General features: G+C 42.5%; 1 protein-coding gene across 14 annotated transcripts in view; it reads left to right on the top strand.

Annotated features, from left to right (window-relative positions):
* Window positions 1-14,864, top strand: part of MCTP2 (multiple C2 and transmembrane domain containing 2) — a 268,239-nt gene that overhangs the window by 65,826 nt on the left and 187,549 nt on the right. The gene's annotated exons all lie outside the window — the stretch shown is intronic.

The raw sequence follows: 14,864 nt of genomic DNA, 5'->3' as shown, positions 1-14,864 counted from the left end.
CGAACTCAAATGAAGGAATGAATACCAAATATCTTTAAAAAAGCCAAACACTGAAGGAAACAAATTCTTATCCTTTCAGAAATTTTTATAAAGCCTTAGTATTTCTTTATGATAACATAAGCAAATATAATTGTGGGACAAATACTACATTTCTAGGATGAATTTAATTTAAATGTAGTTATGAGGTTACCAAGCTATGATTTGGATCATCAATTTGATCAGTTATTTTTTAATATATCTCCCATTAATGGCACATGAAATAGGTTTTTCAGTGTTCAGGTAATGGCTTAATTTTTCTATATTTGAGATTAGTATTCTAATTGTGTAGAAAACCGGTTATTCAACTAGGATTTTTGATTTTATTTTTAGAACCAAAGCCTATTAATTATGCCATTTGTTCATATGTCATTGGAGGATGGGATTGTGGATATTTGAAGGCCTTATTTTTGGGGAAGCATTACCAGTTAGGATACTATTAACCATTCAATGACACTTATTTGTTTCATTACCATTAACATTTATGAAGTCCTTTTTGTAAAAATTTTGTGATTTTTTTACTATTATTTGCAAATTTGAAATATGTTTCCATTAACCAAAATATAAATTGAGTTATTAAACATAATTCATAATTGGTAGTTGAGTATGAAGGAGGTAAGATGTTAAATTATATTCTCAGGTTAATCTTATTTTCTTGCTATTTATTAACTGACCAGGAAAAAATAGATGGGTTCCTTGGCCTTGATAGGCTAACAAACTCAAATTAGAATAAGTTGTTTTAAAAGTTAGTGCTGTTAAACTGTTTCACTGACTATACATATTTAGTGCCTACTCTATCAGTCCCATGGACAGAGGAGCCTGCAGGGCTACACACCATAGAGGCGCAAAGAATCGGACACGACTGAATCGACTTAGCACGCACGTGCTATCTGGGGCACCATAGAGGGTCTGTTGTAAAGAAGAAATGGTTAAGAACATAACTCTGCCGTCAGGATTGGGTCCATTGGGACATAGTTTTGCACAGCATTAAGTGTAGCGTAAGAGGTAAACCAACATCAGGACTGAGTGTGCATCCAAGCCTTTGTCCCGGCCGCTCAGTGAGCCGAGATCATATGGAGGGATCCAGGGACATGTCCTGTGGGAGGCAGTATGCAGGCTGGCACAGAGGATAAATAGGATTTGACAGGTAAGGCAATATGACAAACACAGGCCTGAGGTGTGGGTGTGGGTGTGGGTGTGGGTGGTTTAGTCACTCGTGTCTGACTCTGTGACCCTATGGACTGTTGCTTGCCCGACTTCTCTGTCCATGCAATTTCCCAGGCAAGAATACTGGAGTGGGTTGTCATTTCATTCTCCAGGGGATCTTCTTGGCCCAGGCATCAAACCCAGGTCTCCTGCATTGCAGGGGGATTCTTTACCAGCTGAGCCACCAGGAAAGCCCCAGTATGGAGGGGAGGCCAAAGGTGGGAAGCATTCTGCTCTGCCTGGAACGAAGGCTTGGGAAGCTTTCTGATGTGGTGTGTGTGATGTGTGTGTAGTGGCAATGGGCTGTGCTGAGGGCTGGTCAGTGATGTGATGGCGAATGGATGGATTGCAGATGGGTGGTTGGTAGTGATTAGTCTATCTTTTACCATCAATGCAAAAAAGCCTGGATCAAGTACAGTTTTTTTAAGAGTAGATAATTCCGGGTAATCTGATGAAGCTCAGCCATTAAGCAAACAGCAGTAACAACAACAAAAACTTCTTGCTTGGGAAAGAATCTTCTGCCTGTTTTTTCCTGCCCTAAGCATAATTGGCATAGACTGAGGCTGTATCTTCCTTCTGTGGCCACTCATTGCCACTTGGCAGCGTGGTGAGCTGTCTGCAGAGGATGGAGAGACTGGGCTGCAGCTCATCAGACCTGTAGGATCACTTGTGGTCAGCTGCAGTACTCACCTACTCGCCCCGCCTCCCCATGTATCCTCTGGGCTTCTCACTCCCTGAGGATCCATGCTGCAGAAGTGAGCCCCTCCCTTGCTAATGTTTTACACTAGGCTATGTTAACTGGAGGGTGGGCGTGACTGGAGGAGTCTTGTCTAACTTGTTTTGGTTTTCTCAGGGCCCAGCTCCATGCCTGGCCCCTGGTAGGTGCTCAGTCTTGTTCTTCGTGTTTTTTTTTTTTTTTTTTTTTAATACAGAAATTGGTGATGGCAGTATATGCATTCAGGTTCCTAACGCTCTTCTTGGTGTTTTCTCTTCATTTTGTGGTTTGAAGTCATGTCTTCTTGGACTGATCCTTCAATATCGTGTAATGTCCGTCCTTGTCTCTTATAATATCCTTTAAGTCTGTTTTGTCTGATGTGGTAATTGCTATTCCAGCTTTCTTTTGACTTCCATTTGCATGCAATATCTTTTTCCGTCCCCTCACTTTCAGTCTGTATGTCTCCCTAGGTCTGAAGTGGGTCTCTTGTGGACAGCAGATATATGATTCTTCTTTTTGTATCCATTCAGACAGTCTTTGTCTTTTGGTTGGAGCATTTAATCCATTTATATTTTGAATAATTATTGGTGTATATATATATTCCTTTTGGCATTTTATTAATTGTTTTGGGTTTGTTTTTGTAGGTCTTGTCCTTCTCTGTGTTTCCTTTCTAGAGAAGTCCCTTTAACATTTGTTGTAAAGCTGTTTGGTGGTGCTGATTCCCTTAATTTTTGCTTACCTGTAAAGCTTTTGATTTCTCCCTCTATTTTGAATGAGAGCCTTTCTGGGTAGAGTAATCTTTCTTGCCTTTCATTACTTTAGATATGGAGAAGGCAATGGCACCCCACTCCAGTACTCTTGCCTGGAAAATCCCATGGATGGAGGAGCCTGGTGGGCTACAGTCTGTGGGGTCGCTATATCCTGCCACTCCCTTCTGGCCTGCAGAGTTTCTGCTGATAGATTAGCTGTTAACCTTGTGGGAATTCCCTTGTATGTTACTTATTGCTCTCCCCTTGCTGCTTTTAATATATTTTCTTTGTAATTAATTTGTTAGTTTGATTAATATGTGTTTTGGCATGTTTCTCCTTGGGTTTTTTCCTTTATGGGACTCTGTGCTTTTTTGGACTTGGTTGACTATTTCTTTTCCATGTTTGGGAAGTTTTTGACTATAGTCTCTTCAAATATTTTCTGAGACTCTTTGACTTTTTAGTCTTCTGAAACCCCTATAATTTGAATGTTGATACATTTAATGTTTTCCCAGAGGTCTCTGAGACTGTCTTTAATTATTTTCATTTGCTTTTCTTTATTCTGCGCTTTGCTAGTTATCTCCACCATTCTACCTTCCAGCTCATTTATCTGTTCCGCCTCAGTTATTCTGCTGTTGATTCCTTCCAGAATATTTTTAATTTCTGAAATTTCACTGTTCATCACTGCTTGTTTATTCTTAATTTTTTCTAGGTCCTTGTTAACTATGTTAAGTGATTCTTGCATTTTTTCTATTCTATCTTGAGATTTTGGATCATCTTTACTATTATAACTGAAGTCTTACAGGTAGTTTGCCTGTTTTCTCTTCATTCATCGGGTCTTGTGGGTGTTTACCTTGTTCCTTCATCTGCACAATATTTTTGTCATTTCATTTTGGCTGACTCACTGTGTTTGAGGTCTCCTTTCCCCAGGCCGTAGGGTCACAGTTCTTCTTGCTCCTGGCCTCTGCCCTTAGTGGGTTAGGTTGGGCCAGTGGCTTGTGTAGGCCTCGTGTCGGGAGAGTTGCTGTCTAACACAGGGAGCTTAGCCGAGAGCTCTGTAATGACTTAGAAGGGTGGTATGGAGCCTCAAGAAGGAGGGAATTATGTATACTTCTGACTGGTTCATGTTGTTGTACAGCAAAAACCAACACAGCATTGTAAAACAGTTACCTCCAATTAAAAACTTTTTTAAAAGTCAGAATTTTTGGAGTTTTGTTGGAAAAAAACTAATCATATGGTCAGTGAACACTTTTTATATAGTTATGACTGAAAATATAGAGAGATTTAGAAAGGTGTAGAGCCCAAGTTCAATACTCATTTAAAATCTGAATTTGTTATCAATGAATTAAAATTTTTTGTTGAAATATAGTTGATTTTCACTGTTGTGTTAATTTTTGCTGTACAACAGAATGATTCAGTTATATATATATACACACACACACATATATATATATGTATATATACATTCACATTCTTTTTTTAAAATACTCTTTTCCATTATGATTTGTTACAGGATATTGAATACAGCTCTTTGTGCCATACAGTTGGACCTTGTTTTGGTCCATTCTATATATAAAAGCTTGCATCTCCTGCCTACAACCTCCCATTCCTTCCCTTCCCCACCCACTTACCCTTGGCAACCACAAGTCTGCCCTTACATATTTTTTAAATGAATGGGAGTCCTGCTGAAGTCATGTGATCTGTGAGGGAACATTTCATGCAAAGATGGGCACAGTAGAGGACAGAAACGCTATGGCTCTAACAGAAAATATTAAGAAGAGGTGTCAAGAATACACAGAAGAACTATACAGTAAAGATCTTAATGACCTGGATAACCATGATGGTGTGACCACTCACCTAGAGCCAGACATCCTGAAATGTGAAGTCAAGTGGGCCTTAGGAAATATCACTTTGAACAAAGCTAGTGGAGGTGTTAGAATTCCAGCTAAGTGATTTCAAATCCTAAGAGATGATGCTGTGAAAGTGCTGCACTCAATATGCCAGCAAATTTGGAAAACTCAGCAGTAGCCACAGGACTGGAAAAGGTCAGTTTTCATCCCAGTCCCAAAGAAGGGCAATCCCAAGGAATGTTCAAACTACCACACAATTGCACTCATCTCACACGCTAGGAAAGTAGTGCTCAAAATCCTTCAAGCTAGGCTTCAACAGTATGTGAACCAAGAACTTCCAGATGTACAGGCTGGATTTAGAAAAGGCAGATGAACCAAAGATCAAATTGCCAAAATCCACTGGATCATAGAAAAAGCTAGCGAATTCCAGAAAAACATCTACTTTTTCTTCATTGACTAGGCTAATGCCTTTGACCATGTAGACCACAACAAACTGTAGAAAATTCTTAAAGAGATGGGAATACCAGACCGCCTTACCTTGCTCCTGAGAAACATGCATGTAGGTCCAGGAGCAACAGTTAGAATTGGACATGGAACAACAGATTGGTTCCAAATTGGGAAGAGGGGTGCATCAAGGCTGTATATTGTCACCCTGCTTATTTAACTTACAAGCAGAGTACATCATGTGAAATGCTGGGCTGGATGAAGCACAAGCTGGGATCAAGATTGTGGGAGGAATATCAGTAACCTCAGATATACAGATAACACCACCCTTATGGCAGAAATTAAGAGGAATTAAAGAGCCTCTTGATGAAGATGAAAGAGGAGAGTGAAGAAGCTGGATTAAAATTCAACATTTAAAAAATGAAGATCATGGCATTGGGTTTCATTACTTCATGCCAGATAGATGGGGTAAGAATGAAAACAGTGACAGACTTTATGTTCTTGGATTCCAGAATCACTGTGGATGGTGACTGCAGCCATGGAATTAAAAGACACTTGCTTCTTGGAAGAAAAGCAATGACAAACCTCGATAGCATATTAAGAAGCAAAGACATTGCCTACAGAAGTTCATATAGTCAAGGCTATGGTTTTCCAGTGGTCATGTATGGATGTGAGAGTTGGACTGTGCAGAAAGCTGAGCACTGGAGAATTGATGCTTTCTGTTCCATCCCTCACCCCCTTGGGAAAGCTACCCATGAAATAAGCTACACCAGGGATACCGGCAATTGTTAATTTTGTTGTACACTGGGTATGTCACATGCCAACCCATACTTTCCTCATTTCCCACCCATTTTATAAAAGCAATAGAATGCTGTCTGCTGCACATTAGAAGAATCAGATAAACCAGATCTGAGACAAGGATTGTTGTTGTTGTTCAACCTCTCAGTCATGTCTGACTCTTTGCAACCCCATGGACTGCAGCATGCCAGGCTTCCCTGTCCTTCACTATCTCCCAGAGTTTGCGCAAACTCATGGCCATTCAGTCAGTGATGGCATACAACCATCTCAGCCTCTGTTGTCCCCTTCTCTTCCTGCTTTCAATCTTTCCCAGTATCAGGGTCTATTCAAATGAGTCAGCTTTTCCCATCAGGTGGCCAAAGTATTGGAGCTTCAGTTTCAGCATCAGTCCTTCCAATGAATATTCAGGGTTAATTTCCCAAGGGGGTGAGGGATGGAACATCCATGGTCTGAGGCCTGCACTGGGATTTGTCTCACTTGCTAATGAAGCCGAGATTCTTAATGTCCTAGGGGATAGGCTTCCTCTCCTGTCTATAGGGTTCAAATGGGCAGGTCATTTTGCGACACTTCCATGTGACACTTGTCTCTTTTTATGACTGACATTTTATTAGTTGTGATTTTTTCATTCAAGGTGATAGCCTATCACGGTTTCCTGGCAACCAGATCGCCTCCTGTATGTGACTATGTATGTACCCCCTCTGATGGATGACACTCTTTCCCGTTGCTCTCAGCACCATGACTTGGGGCTCGAGATGCTAAAAGGGCATCTCATGCTGTTGCCCCACACAACCACCACCACTGTGTGTTTGGCCAGCAGTGTAGAAGTCAGCCTCTCTTGTTAGCCTGGAAGAGCAGAGATAATGTCTTCTTCCGTTTTTTCCCCAGTCTTTCTGCAAACCTAACTTATGTAAAATATATTGATTCACTTTGTGTCTGAAGTTGACTGCTGTGTGCTGGCGGGGGTGGGGTGCATAGAAATTCAGTTTGCTTGGGAGAAACGCTGATCCATGGAGACCTTGAGTGGGTAGATGAGTTTTGAAAGTGAAAGAAAGTGAAATCGCTCAGTCGTGTCCAAATCTTTGCGACCCTGTGGACTATAGCCCACCAGGCTCCTCTGTCCATGGGATTTTCCAGGCAAGAGTATTGGAGTGGGTTGCCATTTCCTTCTCCAGGGGATCTTCCCAACCCAGGGATCGAACCCTGGTCTCCTGCATTGCAGGCAGATGCTTTATCCTCTGAGCCACCAGGGAAGCCCCAGGTGTGTTTTGAAGGCATTCCCAAATGTCTCCTCTTATATGAAGAAGATAAAATTAGGGAGACTCAAAGGGAGAGTCATTTTTTTTTTCTTCTATCTTGCTGTTTTTTTTTTTTTTTTTTTTGCTTCTTTCTCCTATCAGCATTCCCCCCAGAAGATATTTTACAAGGTACTTTTTTGTGGTTAAGAATTTAGAAAATACAGAGTCACCTCTGGTTCTTGTCCTTGGTGTTGATGATGGAGTTGAGACGAGACCCAATTACTGGAAACAGTGACCAGCACTCTGAGGCAACCTCTAGACAGTGTGAGATAACAAGCCATTTGAGGTGAGAGGGGAGCAGAGAGATTGCTCCGAGTATGTGGCCGGAAAGGCCTGAAGCGGATGCATTTTGAGGTTAAGACTCAGATAGGTGGCGAATAAATCCAGGTAGTTAAGGTTGTTGTTTATGACACTAGAAAAATAGAATTAGCTCATAGCTCAGTACGTGGCAATCGCAAGCGCCCAATGAGGACTCGCTGCTAAGATTATGGTTGTATTTATTACTGTTATTATTTTTATCATTATGTTTTCAGCATGAAGTCAAGGGCCAAAGAGGTTGAAAGACTTGCCTAATATCCAGCTAGTAAGTGTCAGAGCCAGGAACTAAATTGAGGATTGTTTGAATCTAAAGCCCGTGTGCCAAACTCTGTATGTATCAGGGATTTAGAGAAATGTAGACCTGCAGTTCAGAAGAACTCAGAGCTGGTGATCTAGAAAGAGTTGATCATCAAAGGAAGGTATTTGTTTTTCAGTGTTCACTGTGCCCTTTTAAATCCCCCTTTCAGTTACAGTGATGGAATGGTTTATTATCATGGTCTGTAGCCAGTAATCCTGAATGGAGGATTAATACCATCCCTGCCCCACCATCGATGTCACCCCACAATGGGGTCCCTCCTTCCCTAACACTCTGACAGTTGGAGTTTTAAACATCTCACTTTGGTGCAAGCTTATGTGGACGAGTTGAGTGGTTTAGAGGAGTACCTTACTGGGATAGTTCCAGAAACTCTGCTTGGCAACCACAGAGCTTCAGTTTAGTGACCACAGAGAAGCAAGATGACAAACCACAGAGAGGAAACAACCGACAGCTTGCCTAATTAAACAAGGGCGTCGGTTTCTCGACACTTCAGTTGCTATTACTGTTACTATTCAGTTGCGTGTTCTTTACTATTTTGGTTTTATGTCAGAAATCATTGCTGAACATACATGATGTCAGTGAGACAAGCATGTAAACCGTGTCCCAGGGTCCTTCATGGAATTGTTCGCATTTTTCTTTTTCCCTCCCTTCTTCCCATACCTGCTATGTGCTGATCCTGCCCTGAGACACTGGGAATACAGTGGTCGACAAAGCAGACCACAGTGTATTTCCTCCTGGAGATCCTATTCTAGATGGTGGTGGGCTTCAGATATATTCAAAAGGTGAGAGATTGGATGGAGAAAAATAAAGCAGAGGAAGCATTTAGGAACGCTGAGATGGAGGTGTGACATTTTGAACACAGTGGTCAGGAAATACCTCTTCTGAGAAGAAAACATGTATACAAGACCTAGAGGAGGTGAGAAAGCACGTTGTACACGTTTCGGGAGAAAAGCATTCCTGAAATACAGAAGAGACAGCGTACAGATTCCAGGGAGGTAGGAGTGTGCCTGGTGTATGTCAGAGACAGCACAGAAGCTGTGTGACTGGAGAGGATGGTAGGAGGTGTCAGAGTTACTTCTGAGGCTGTAGCACAGGGGCTTTCCCATCCTGCCAGCTAACTCTGCTACCATAGCAACCACCCGGGATGCTGGATGAGCAGATGCAAAGGTACCCTGTGGGCTGGGATCTGTGTTTGCTCACAGGCAGGGCAAGATGGATCAATAGTATGAAGTGAAGCTTGCTATACCTGCTGTGGACACTGGGAATAGCAATAAGTGAGTTTGCCTCAGATTGGAGTTGTGGAGGAAGCAGGTTCAAGTTAATAAGCTGAGAGAAGAGGGGAAGACAGCTCCATCCTAAGATCTGCCCTGATTGTGTATGTATGTGTGTGTTAGTAGCTACGTCGTGTCTGACTCTTTGTGATCCTGTGAACTGCAGCCCGCCAGGCTCCTCTGTCCATGGGATTGTCCAGGAAAGCATACTGGTTCAGTTCAGTCATTCAGTCGTGTCTGACTTTCTGCGACCCCATGAACTGCACCACGCCAGGCCTCCCTGTCCATCACCAACTCCCGGGGTTTACTCAAACTTGTGTCCATTGAGTAGGTGACACCATCCAACTGTCTCATCTTCTGTCATCCCCTTCTCCTCTTGCCTTAAATTTTTCCCAGCATCAGGGTCTTTTCAGATGAGTCAGTTCTTTGCATCAGCTGGCCAAAGTATTGGAGTTTCAGCTTCAGCATCAGTCCTTCCAATGAACATTCAGGTCTGATTTCCTTTAGGATGGATTGGTTGGATCTCCTTGCAGGAATTTGTGTGCACTGGGACCCAGGAGAAAGGAGCAGTGATCCCACAAGAGACTGACCCAGACTTGCCCGTGAGTGTCCAGGAGCCTCCAGCAGAGGTGTGGACCGGTGGCGGCCTGCTGCAGGGCTGGGGGCACTGAGCGTAGCCGTGCATGCCTTTTGAAGGAGATCACCATCATCTTCATTACCTCCACCAGTTTGTCCCCTCCTAAATAACAGGGAGGGAACACAGCCTCACTCATCAACAGAAAATTGGATTAAAGTTTTACTGAGGATGGCCTTGCCCATCGGAACAAGACCCAGTTTTCCCCTCAGCCAGTCTCTCCCATCAGGAAGCTTCTGTAAGCCTCTTATTTTTCTCCATCAGAGGGCAGACAGACTGCAAAGTACGGTCACAGGAAACTAACCAATCTGATCACATGGACCACAGCCTTGTCTAACTCAACGGAACTATGAACCATGCCCATAGGGCCACCCAAGAAGGACGAGTCATGGTGGAAAGCTCTGACAAAACGTGGACCACTGGAGAAGGGAAAGGCAAACCACTTCAGTATTCTTGCCTTGAGAACTCCAGGAATAGTATGAAAAGGCAAAAAGATAGGACACTGAAAGATGAACTCCCCCAGATCAGCAGGTGCCCAATATGCTCCTGGAGATCAGTGGAGAAATAACTCCAGAAAGAATGAAGTGACGGAGCCAAAGCATACTAGAGTGGGTTGCTATTTCCTCCTCCAGGGGGTCTTCCTGACCCAGGGATCAAACCCACATCTCCTACATCTTCTGCGTTGCAGGCGGATTCTCCATCGCTGCACCACTTTGGAAGCCCTACCTTGATGGTCTATCTGCCATCATAAGAGTGTCGGTGGGGAAGGGATGGTCAGACTGAAGGGGTGGACTTGGGTTACTGACCACCTTCATTGAGTTGTTTTCTTCAGTCTTCCCAAACACATCCACTGTCTTCATAGTAATAAAAAATAATAGAGTGGCAATACCGATTTAGAGGTTCTGTGGAAGGAACTCTGCTGAGTGCTGTGTAAATGTCGTCTCATTGGGCCACACTTTTTGGGCTCACTCTTTATACAGAGATCCTTGTACAGTGACTGGTCCAAAGAAGGAACTTGGGTAGGTATCTTTGAAGGAATGAATTTTTCTCCTCACAGCCTGTAATGGTGATAGATTTTTTTGCCCCTTTGAGAGATGCTCCTGTGGCCGTGAATGTTAAGTGAACTTTTCAAGGCCACAAAGCCAGGATGTAGCAGAAGTGGGATTCAGACTTAGGTGTTTGTGGTTCCAGGGGTTTGTCTACTACTGGTCAGAGCTGACTGTTGTGCACATCATGTGAAGGTTCTGCTTTGAGATTCTCCTGGTTCTGGGCGCAGTTGTGTGCAGTGAAGAGCAGATACCAGGTGAAGGGCTGATTAACCTCTCTTGCTTCTCTTTGGCAACCATCTAGCCTCTTAGCTCTGGCTCTCAATTTGTAAATTGGTGAATTACTAATGACAGCCCATGGACTTCTTTTAAGAAGTTAACAGAAGCGTGTATTTGTTGATTATGAAGCGCTAGCCAGAATCCCAGGGATGGAGGATCCTGGTGCGCTGCCATCTATGGGGTTGCACAGAGTCGGACACGACTGAAGCGACTTAGCAGCAGCAGCAGCAGCTAGAGTAAAGAGGGGACCACTGTTATTTTTAAAGTACTTACTGCTAGCAGTCTTGAAAATGGTTACGGAAGGTCAGTGGGCACATGTTACTGAATGTGGTAAGAGAAGTTCCCCTATACCAAGGCTGGCAGACTTTTTCTGTAAAGGGCCAGGTAAAAATACATAGGTACAGCTTTGTGAACCATAGCTCTTGCTGTGTCGCAACTACTCAACCCTGGTGTTGTAGCATGAAATTAGCCATAGAAAGTATATAAATATATACATAGGCAATACACAAATAGATAGGCGGGGCTGTGCGTCAGTGTTTAAACTTTATAAAGACAACTGTTGGGCCTTAATTTGCTGGTATAGGCAGTGAATATTCACACAGATGCACATACTTATATTTTGTGTATTAGATAATATTTTAAATAATTTTGGGAGTGGGGGGAAAATAAATGTGTATACCATGATTGTATGATCAATAGCCTCCTAAAAAGTTATATGAAAATTGCATCCACATAGACTTAGCCATTTGGTAGACGTGAATTTTTCTGAACAGGCATTCTGACTGTGACCTCTGACTGCCACCTGAGTTGTTTGAATTCCGTCACTGTTTTCAAGCATCACGTAATGGTCTGTCTAGTCATCTGCCTTCTGCCCTTCTTGCTCCTTCCTTTCCCTGTAGGTATTTGTGTCTGTGACTAAACTCTTCCTGAGTACTCACAGTCTTAATGGTGGCTTGGCCTAAAAGGTCATTTGTGTTTTTCCATCACATCTTTTTTTCTTCCTTTATTTATTTTTAATTGAAGGATAATTACAAAGTTGTGTCGGTTTCTGCCATACATCACCTTGGTTCAGCCACAGGTATTCCTATGTCCCCTCCCTCCCATTATATCCTATGGAAAAACCCAAGCAAACTTTTTGGCCCACCCAATAATAGATGTGGGTTAAGTGATTAATTCCATATGTATTATATATATCATTTGCCATGCTCATGTCCTTGGATAGAGTATTTCCCAGAGACCATCCAAGTGACCTTCTAAGCCAACTTGTTACTCTTACTTAGCTTTCCTGCATGTGGGTTTACATCTTCTTCCACTAAAGTTTTAAACAGTCAAATTGTTTACTTTGCTTATTATTAGACTTCCTGTGTATTCGTCGTGGTAAGATCCTTCAGACAGCCACATGGGAAGTGATATTTGTACAAGATCACACATAGTGTAAACAAAAGAAAATGTCGTTTTTTTCACATCCGTGTCTTTCTCTAAAGATCCTTGGTGACTGGAGATTTTCTTTTCCTTTTTTAAACAATTGACCCATCCATGAGAATATCTTCTCATTTTAATAAGTTTTATATGCAGTTTTGTAAGTTTTACTTTTCCATAAATTATACCTTAAAGCAAGATAAAGTGGAAATATTGATGTAAATTTGCTGTCATTAAAAAAAAGAAAATGTACGCGTACTCACGCACACATGCAAACACACACAAATCCCATTTACCAGAAAGGTGACAGGGAGAGTTGTGTGAGGGATGACTGGCCTTCTGCCAACATGTTAGTGCTGAGTTTCTGGATGTTGTATATAATTAGAGAGCTTTATCATATGAAGACTTTTCATCACTAATGATACTCAAGATTATTTGTCTTTTCCTGAGTATGCCCTTGGAAACATTTGTTTAAAATGGTTAAAACCAGTGCTTAATGGATAAACAAACTATGCTGCTGCTGCTGCTAAGTTGCTTCAGCCGTGTCCGACTCTGTGAGGCCCCATAGATGGCAGCCCAACAGGCTCCCCTGTCCCTGGGATTTTCCAGGCAAGAGTACCGGAGTGGGGTGCCATTGCCTTCTCCGAAACTATAGTACACTCATAATTGTGGAATACCATTCAGCAATTTAAAAAATTGCCAGTTTGAATGGATTTCAGAGGCACTCTGCTGAGTGAAAAATGTTTAGTTCCGTTCAGTTGCTCAGTCGTGTCCAACTCTTTGCGACCCCATGAACTGCAGCATGCCAGGCCTCCCTGTCCATCACCAACTCCCGGAGTTTACCCAAACCCATGTCGATTGAGTCGGTGATGCCATCCAACCATCTCATCCTCTGCCATCCCTTCTCCTCCTGCCTTCAATCTTTCCCAGCATCATGGTCTTTTCAAATGAGTCAGCTCTTCGCATCAGGTGGCCAAAGTATTGGAGCTTCAGCTTCAACATCAGTCCTTCCAATGAATACCCAGGACTGATCTCCTTTAGGATGGACTGGCTGGACCTCCTTGCAGTCCAAGGGATGCTGAAAAGTCTTCTCCAACACCACGGTTCAAAAGCATCGATTCTTCTGCCCTCAGCTTTCTTTATAGTCCAACTCTCACATCCATACGTGACTACTGGAAAAACCATAGCCTTGACTAGACGGACCTTTGTTGGCAAAGTAATGTCTCTGCTTTTTAATATGGTTATTATTAACCATATTATATGTTATTATATAACCTGTCTATGTTGGTTATAACTTTCCTTCCAAGAAGTAAGCATCTTTTGATTTCATGGCTACAGTCACCATCTGCAGTGATTTTGGAGCCCAGAAAAACAAAGTCAGCCACTGTTTCCACTGTTTCCCCATCTATTTGCCATGAAGTAATGGGACTGGATGCCATGATCTTTGTTTTCTGAATGTTGAGCTTTAAACCAACTTTTTCACTCTCCACTTTCACTTTCATCCAGAGGCTTTTTAGTTCCTCTTCACTTTCTGCCATAAGGGTGGTGTCATCTGCATATGTGAGGTTATTGATATTTCTCCCGGCAATCTGGATTCCAGCTTGTGCTTCTTCCAGCATTTCTCATGATGTACTCTGCATATAAGTTAAATCAGCAGGGTGACAATATACAGCCTTGATGCACTCCTTTTCCTATTTGGAACCAGTCTGTTGTTCCATGTCCTGTTGTAACTGTTGCTTCTTGACCTGCATACAGGTTTTGGTGTTAGCCAGTGTCAAAAGTTCGCATACATATGATATTCTGAAAAAAGGTGAAGCTATAGGATAAGAACAGGTCATTTACTGCCATGGAGTAGGGAGAGGAAACGACTAGACCACAATGGGATCACATGCAGGATTTTTTTTGGGGGGGAACCCACTCCAGTACTCTTGCCGGGAAAATCCCATGGATGGAAGAGCCTGGTGGGCTGCAGTCCATGGGGTCACGAAGAGTCTGACATGACTGAGAAAGTTCACTTTGACTTTTCACTTTCATGCATTGGAGAAGGAAGTGGCATCCCACTCCAGTGTTCTTGCCTGGAGGATCCCAGGGACGGGGAGCCTGGTGGGCTGTCGTCTATGGGGTCACACAGAGTCGGACACGACTGAAGCAACTTAGCAGCAGCAGCAGCAGTTCTGGGTCCTAATACTGGTGGTAGTTACACAAATATATACATGTATTAAAATGTCATCATACTATACACACATGTGAGAAGCCAGTTTCACTATGTGTTAACTTTTTAAAGGTAAAATTTAAAAATAAAAATTAGACTGCTTGATTATGCTTGCTGAGAACAACAGAAATCTCAAGATGGCAGATACCAAGTATTCCTACAAGAAAAATACTCATTGTAATTTTTTAATGAAAAAGTTACCAATTTGTTAGTTGGTTTACAAAAAAAAGCTGAAAATAATGCAGTTTTACTCAATGAAAAATCCTTTGGCTCCGTGCA

Source organism: Ovis aries, chromosome 18 (assembly GCF_016772045.2).
Source record: "Ovis aries strain OAR_USU_Benz2616 breed Rambouillet chromosome 18, ARS-UI_Ramb_v3.0, whole genome shotgun sequence".
Classification (NCBI taxonomy): Eukaryota; Metazoa; Chordata; class Mammalia; order Artiodactyla; family Bovidae; genus Ovis; species Ovis aries.
Note: the sequence above shows the minus strand (reverse complement) of the source record. Positions and strands in the feature narration are given on the sequence as shown.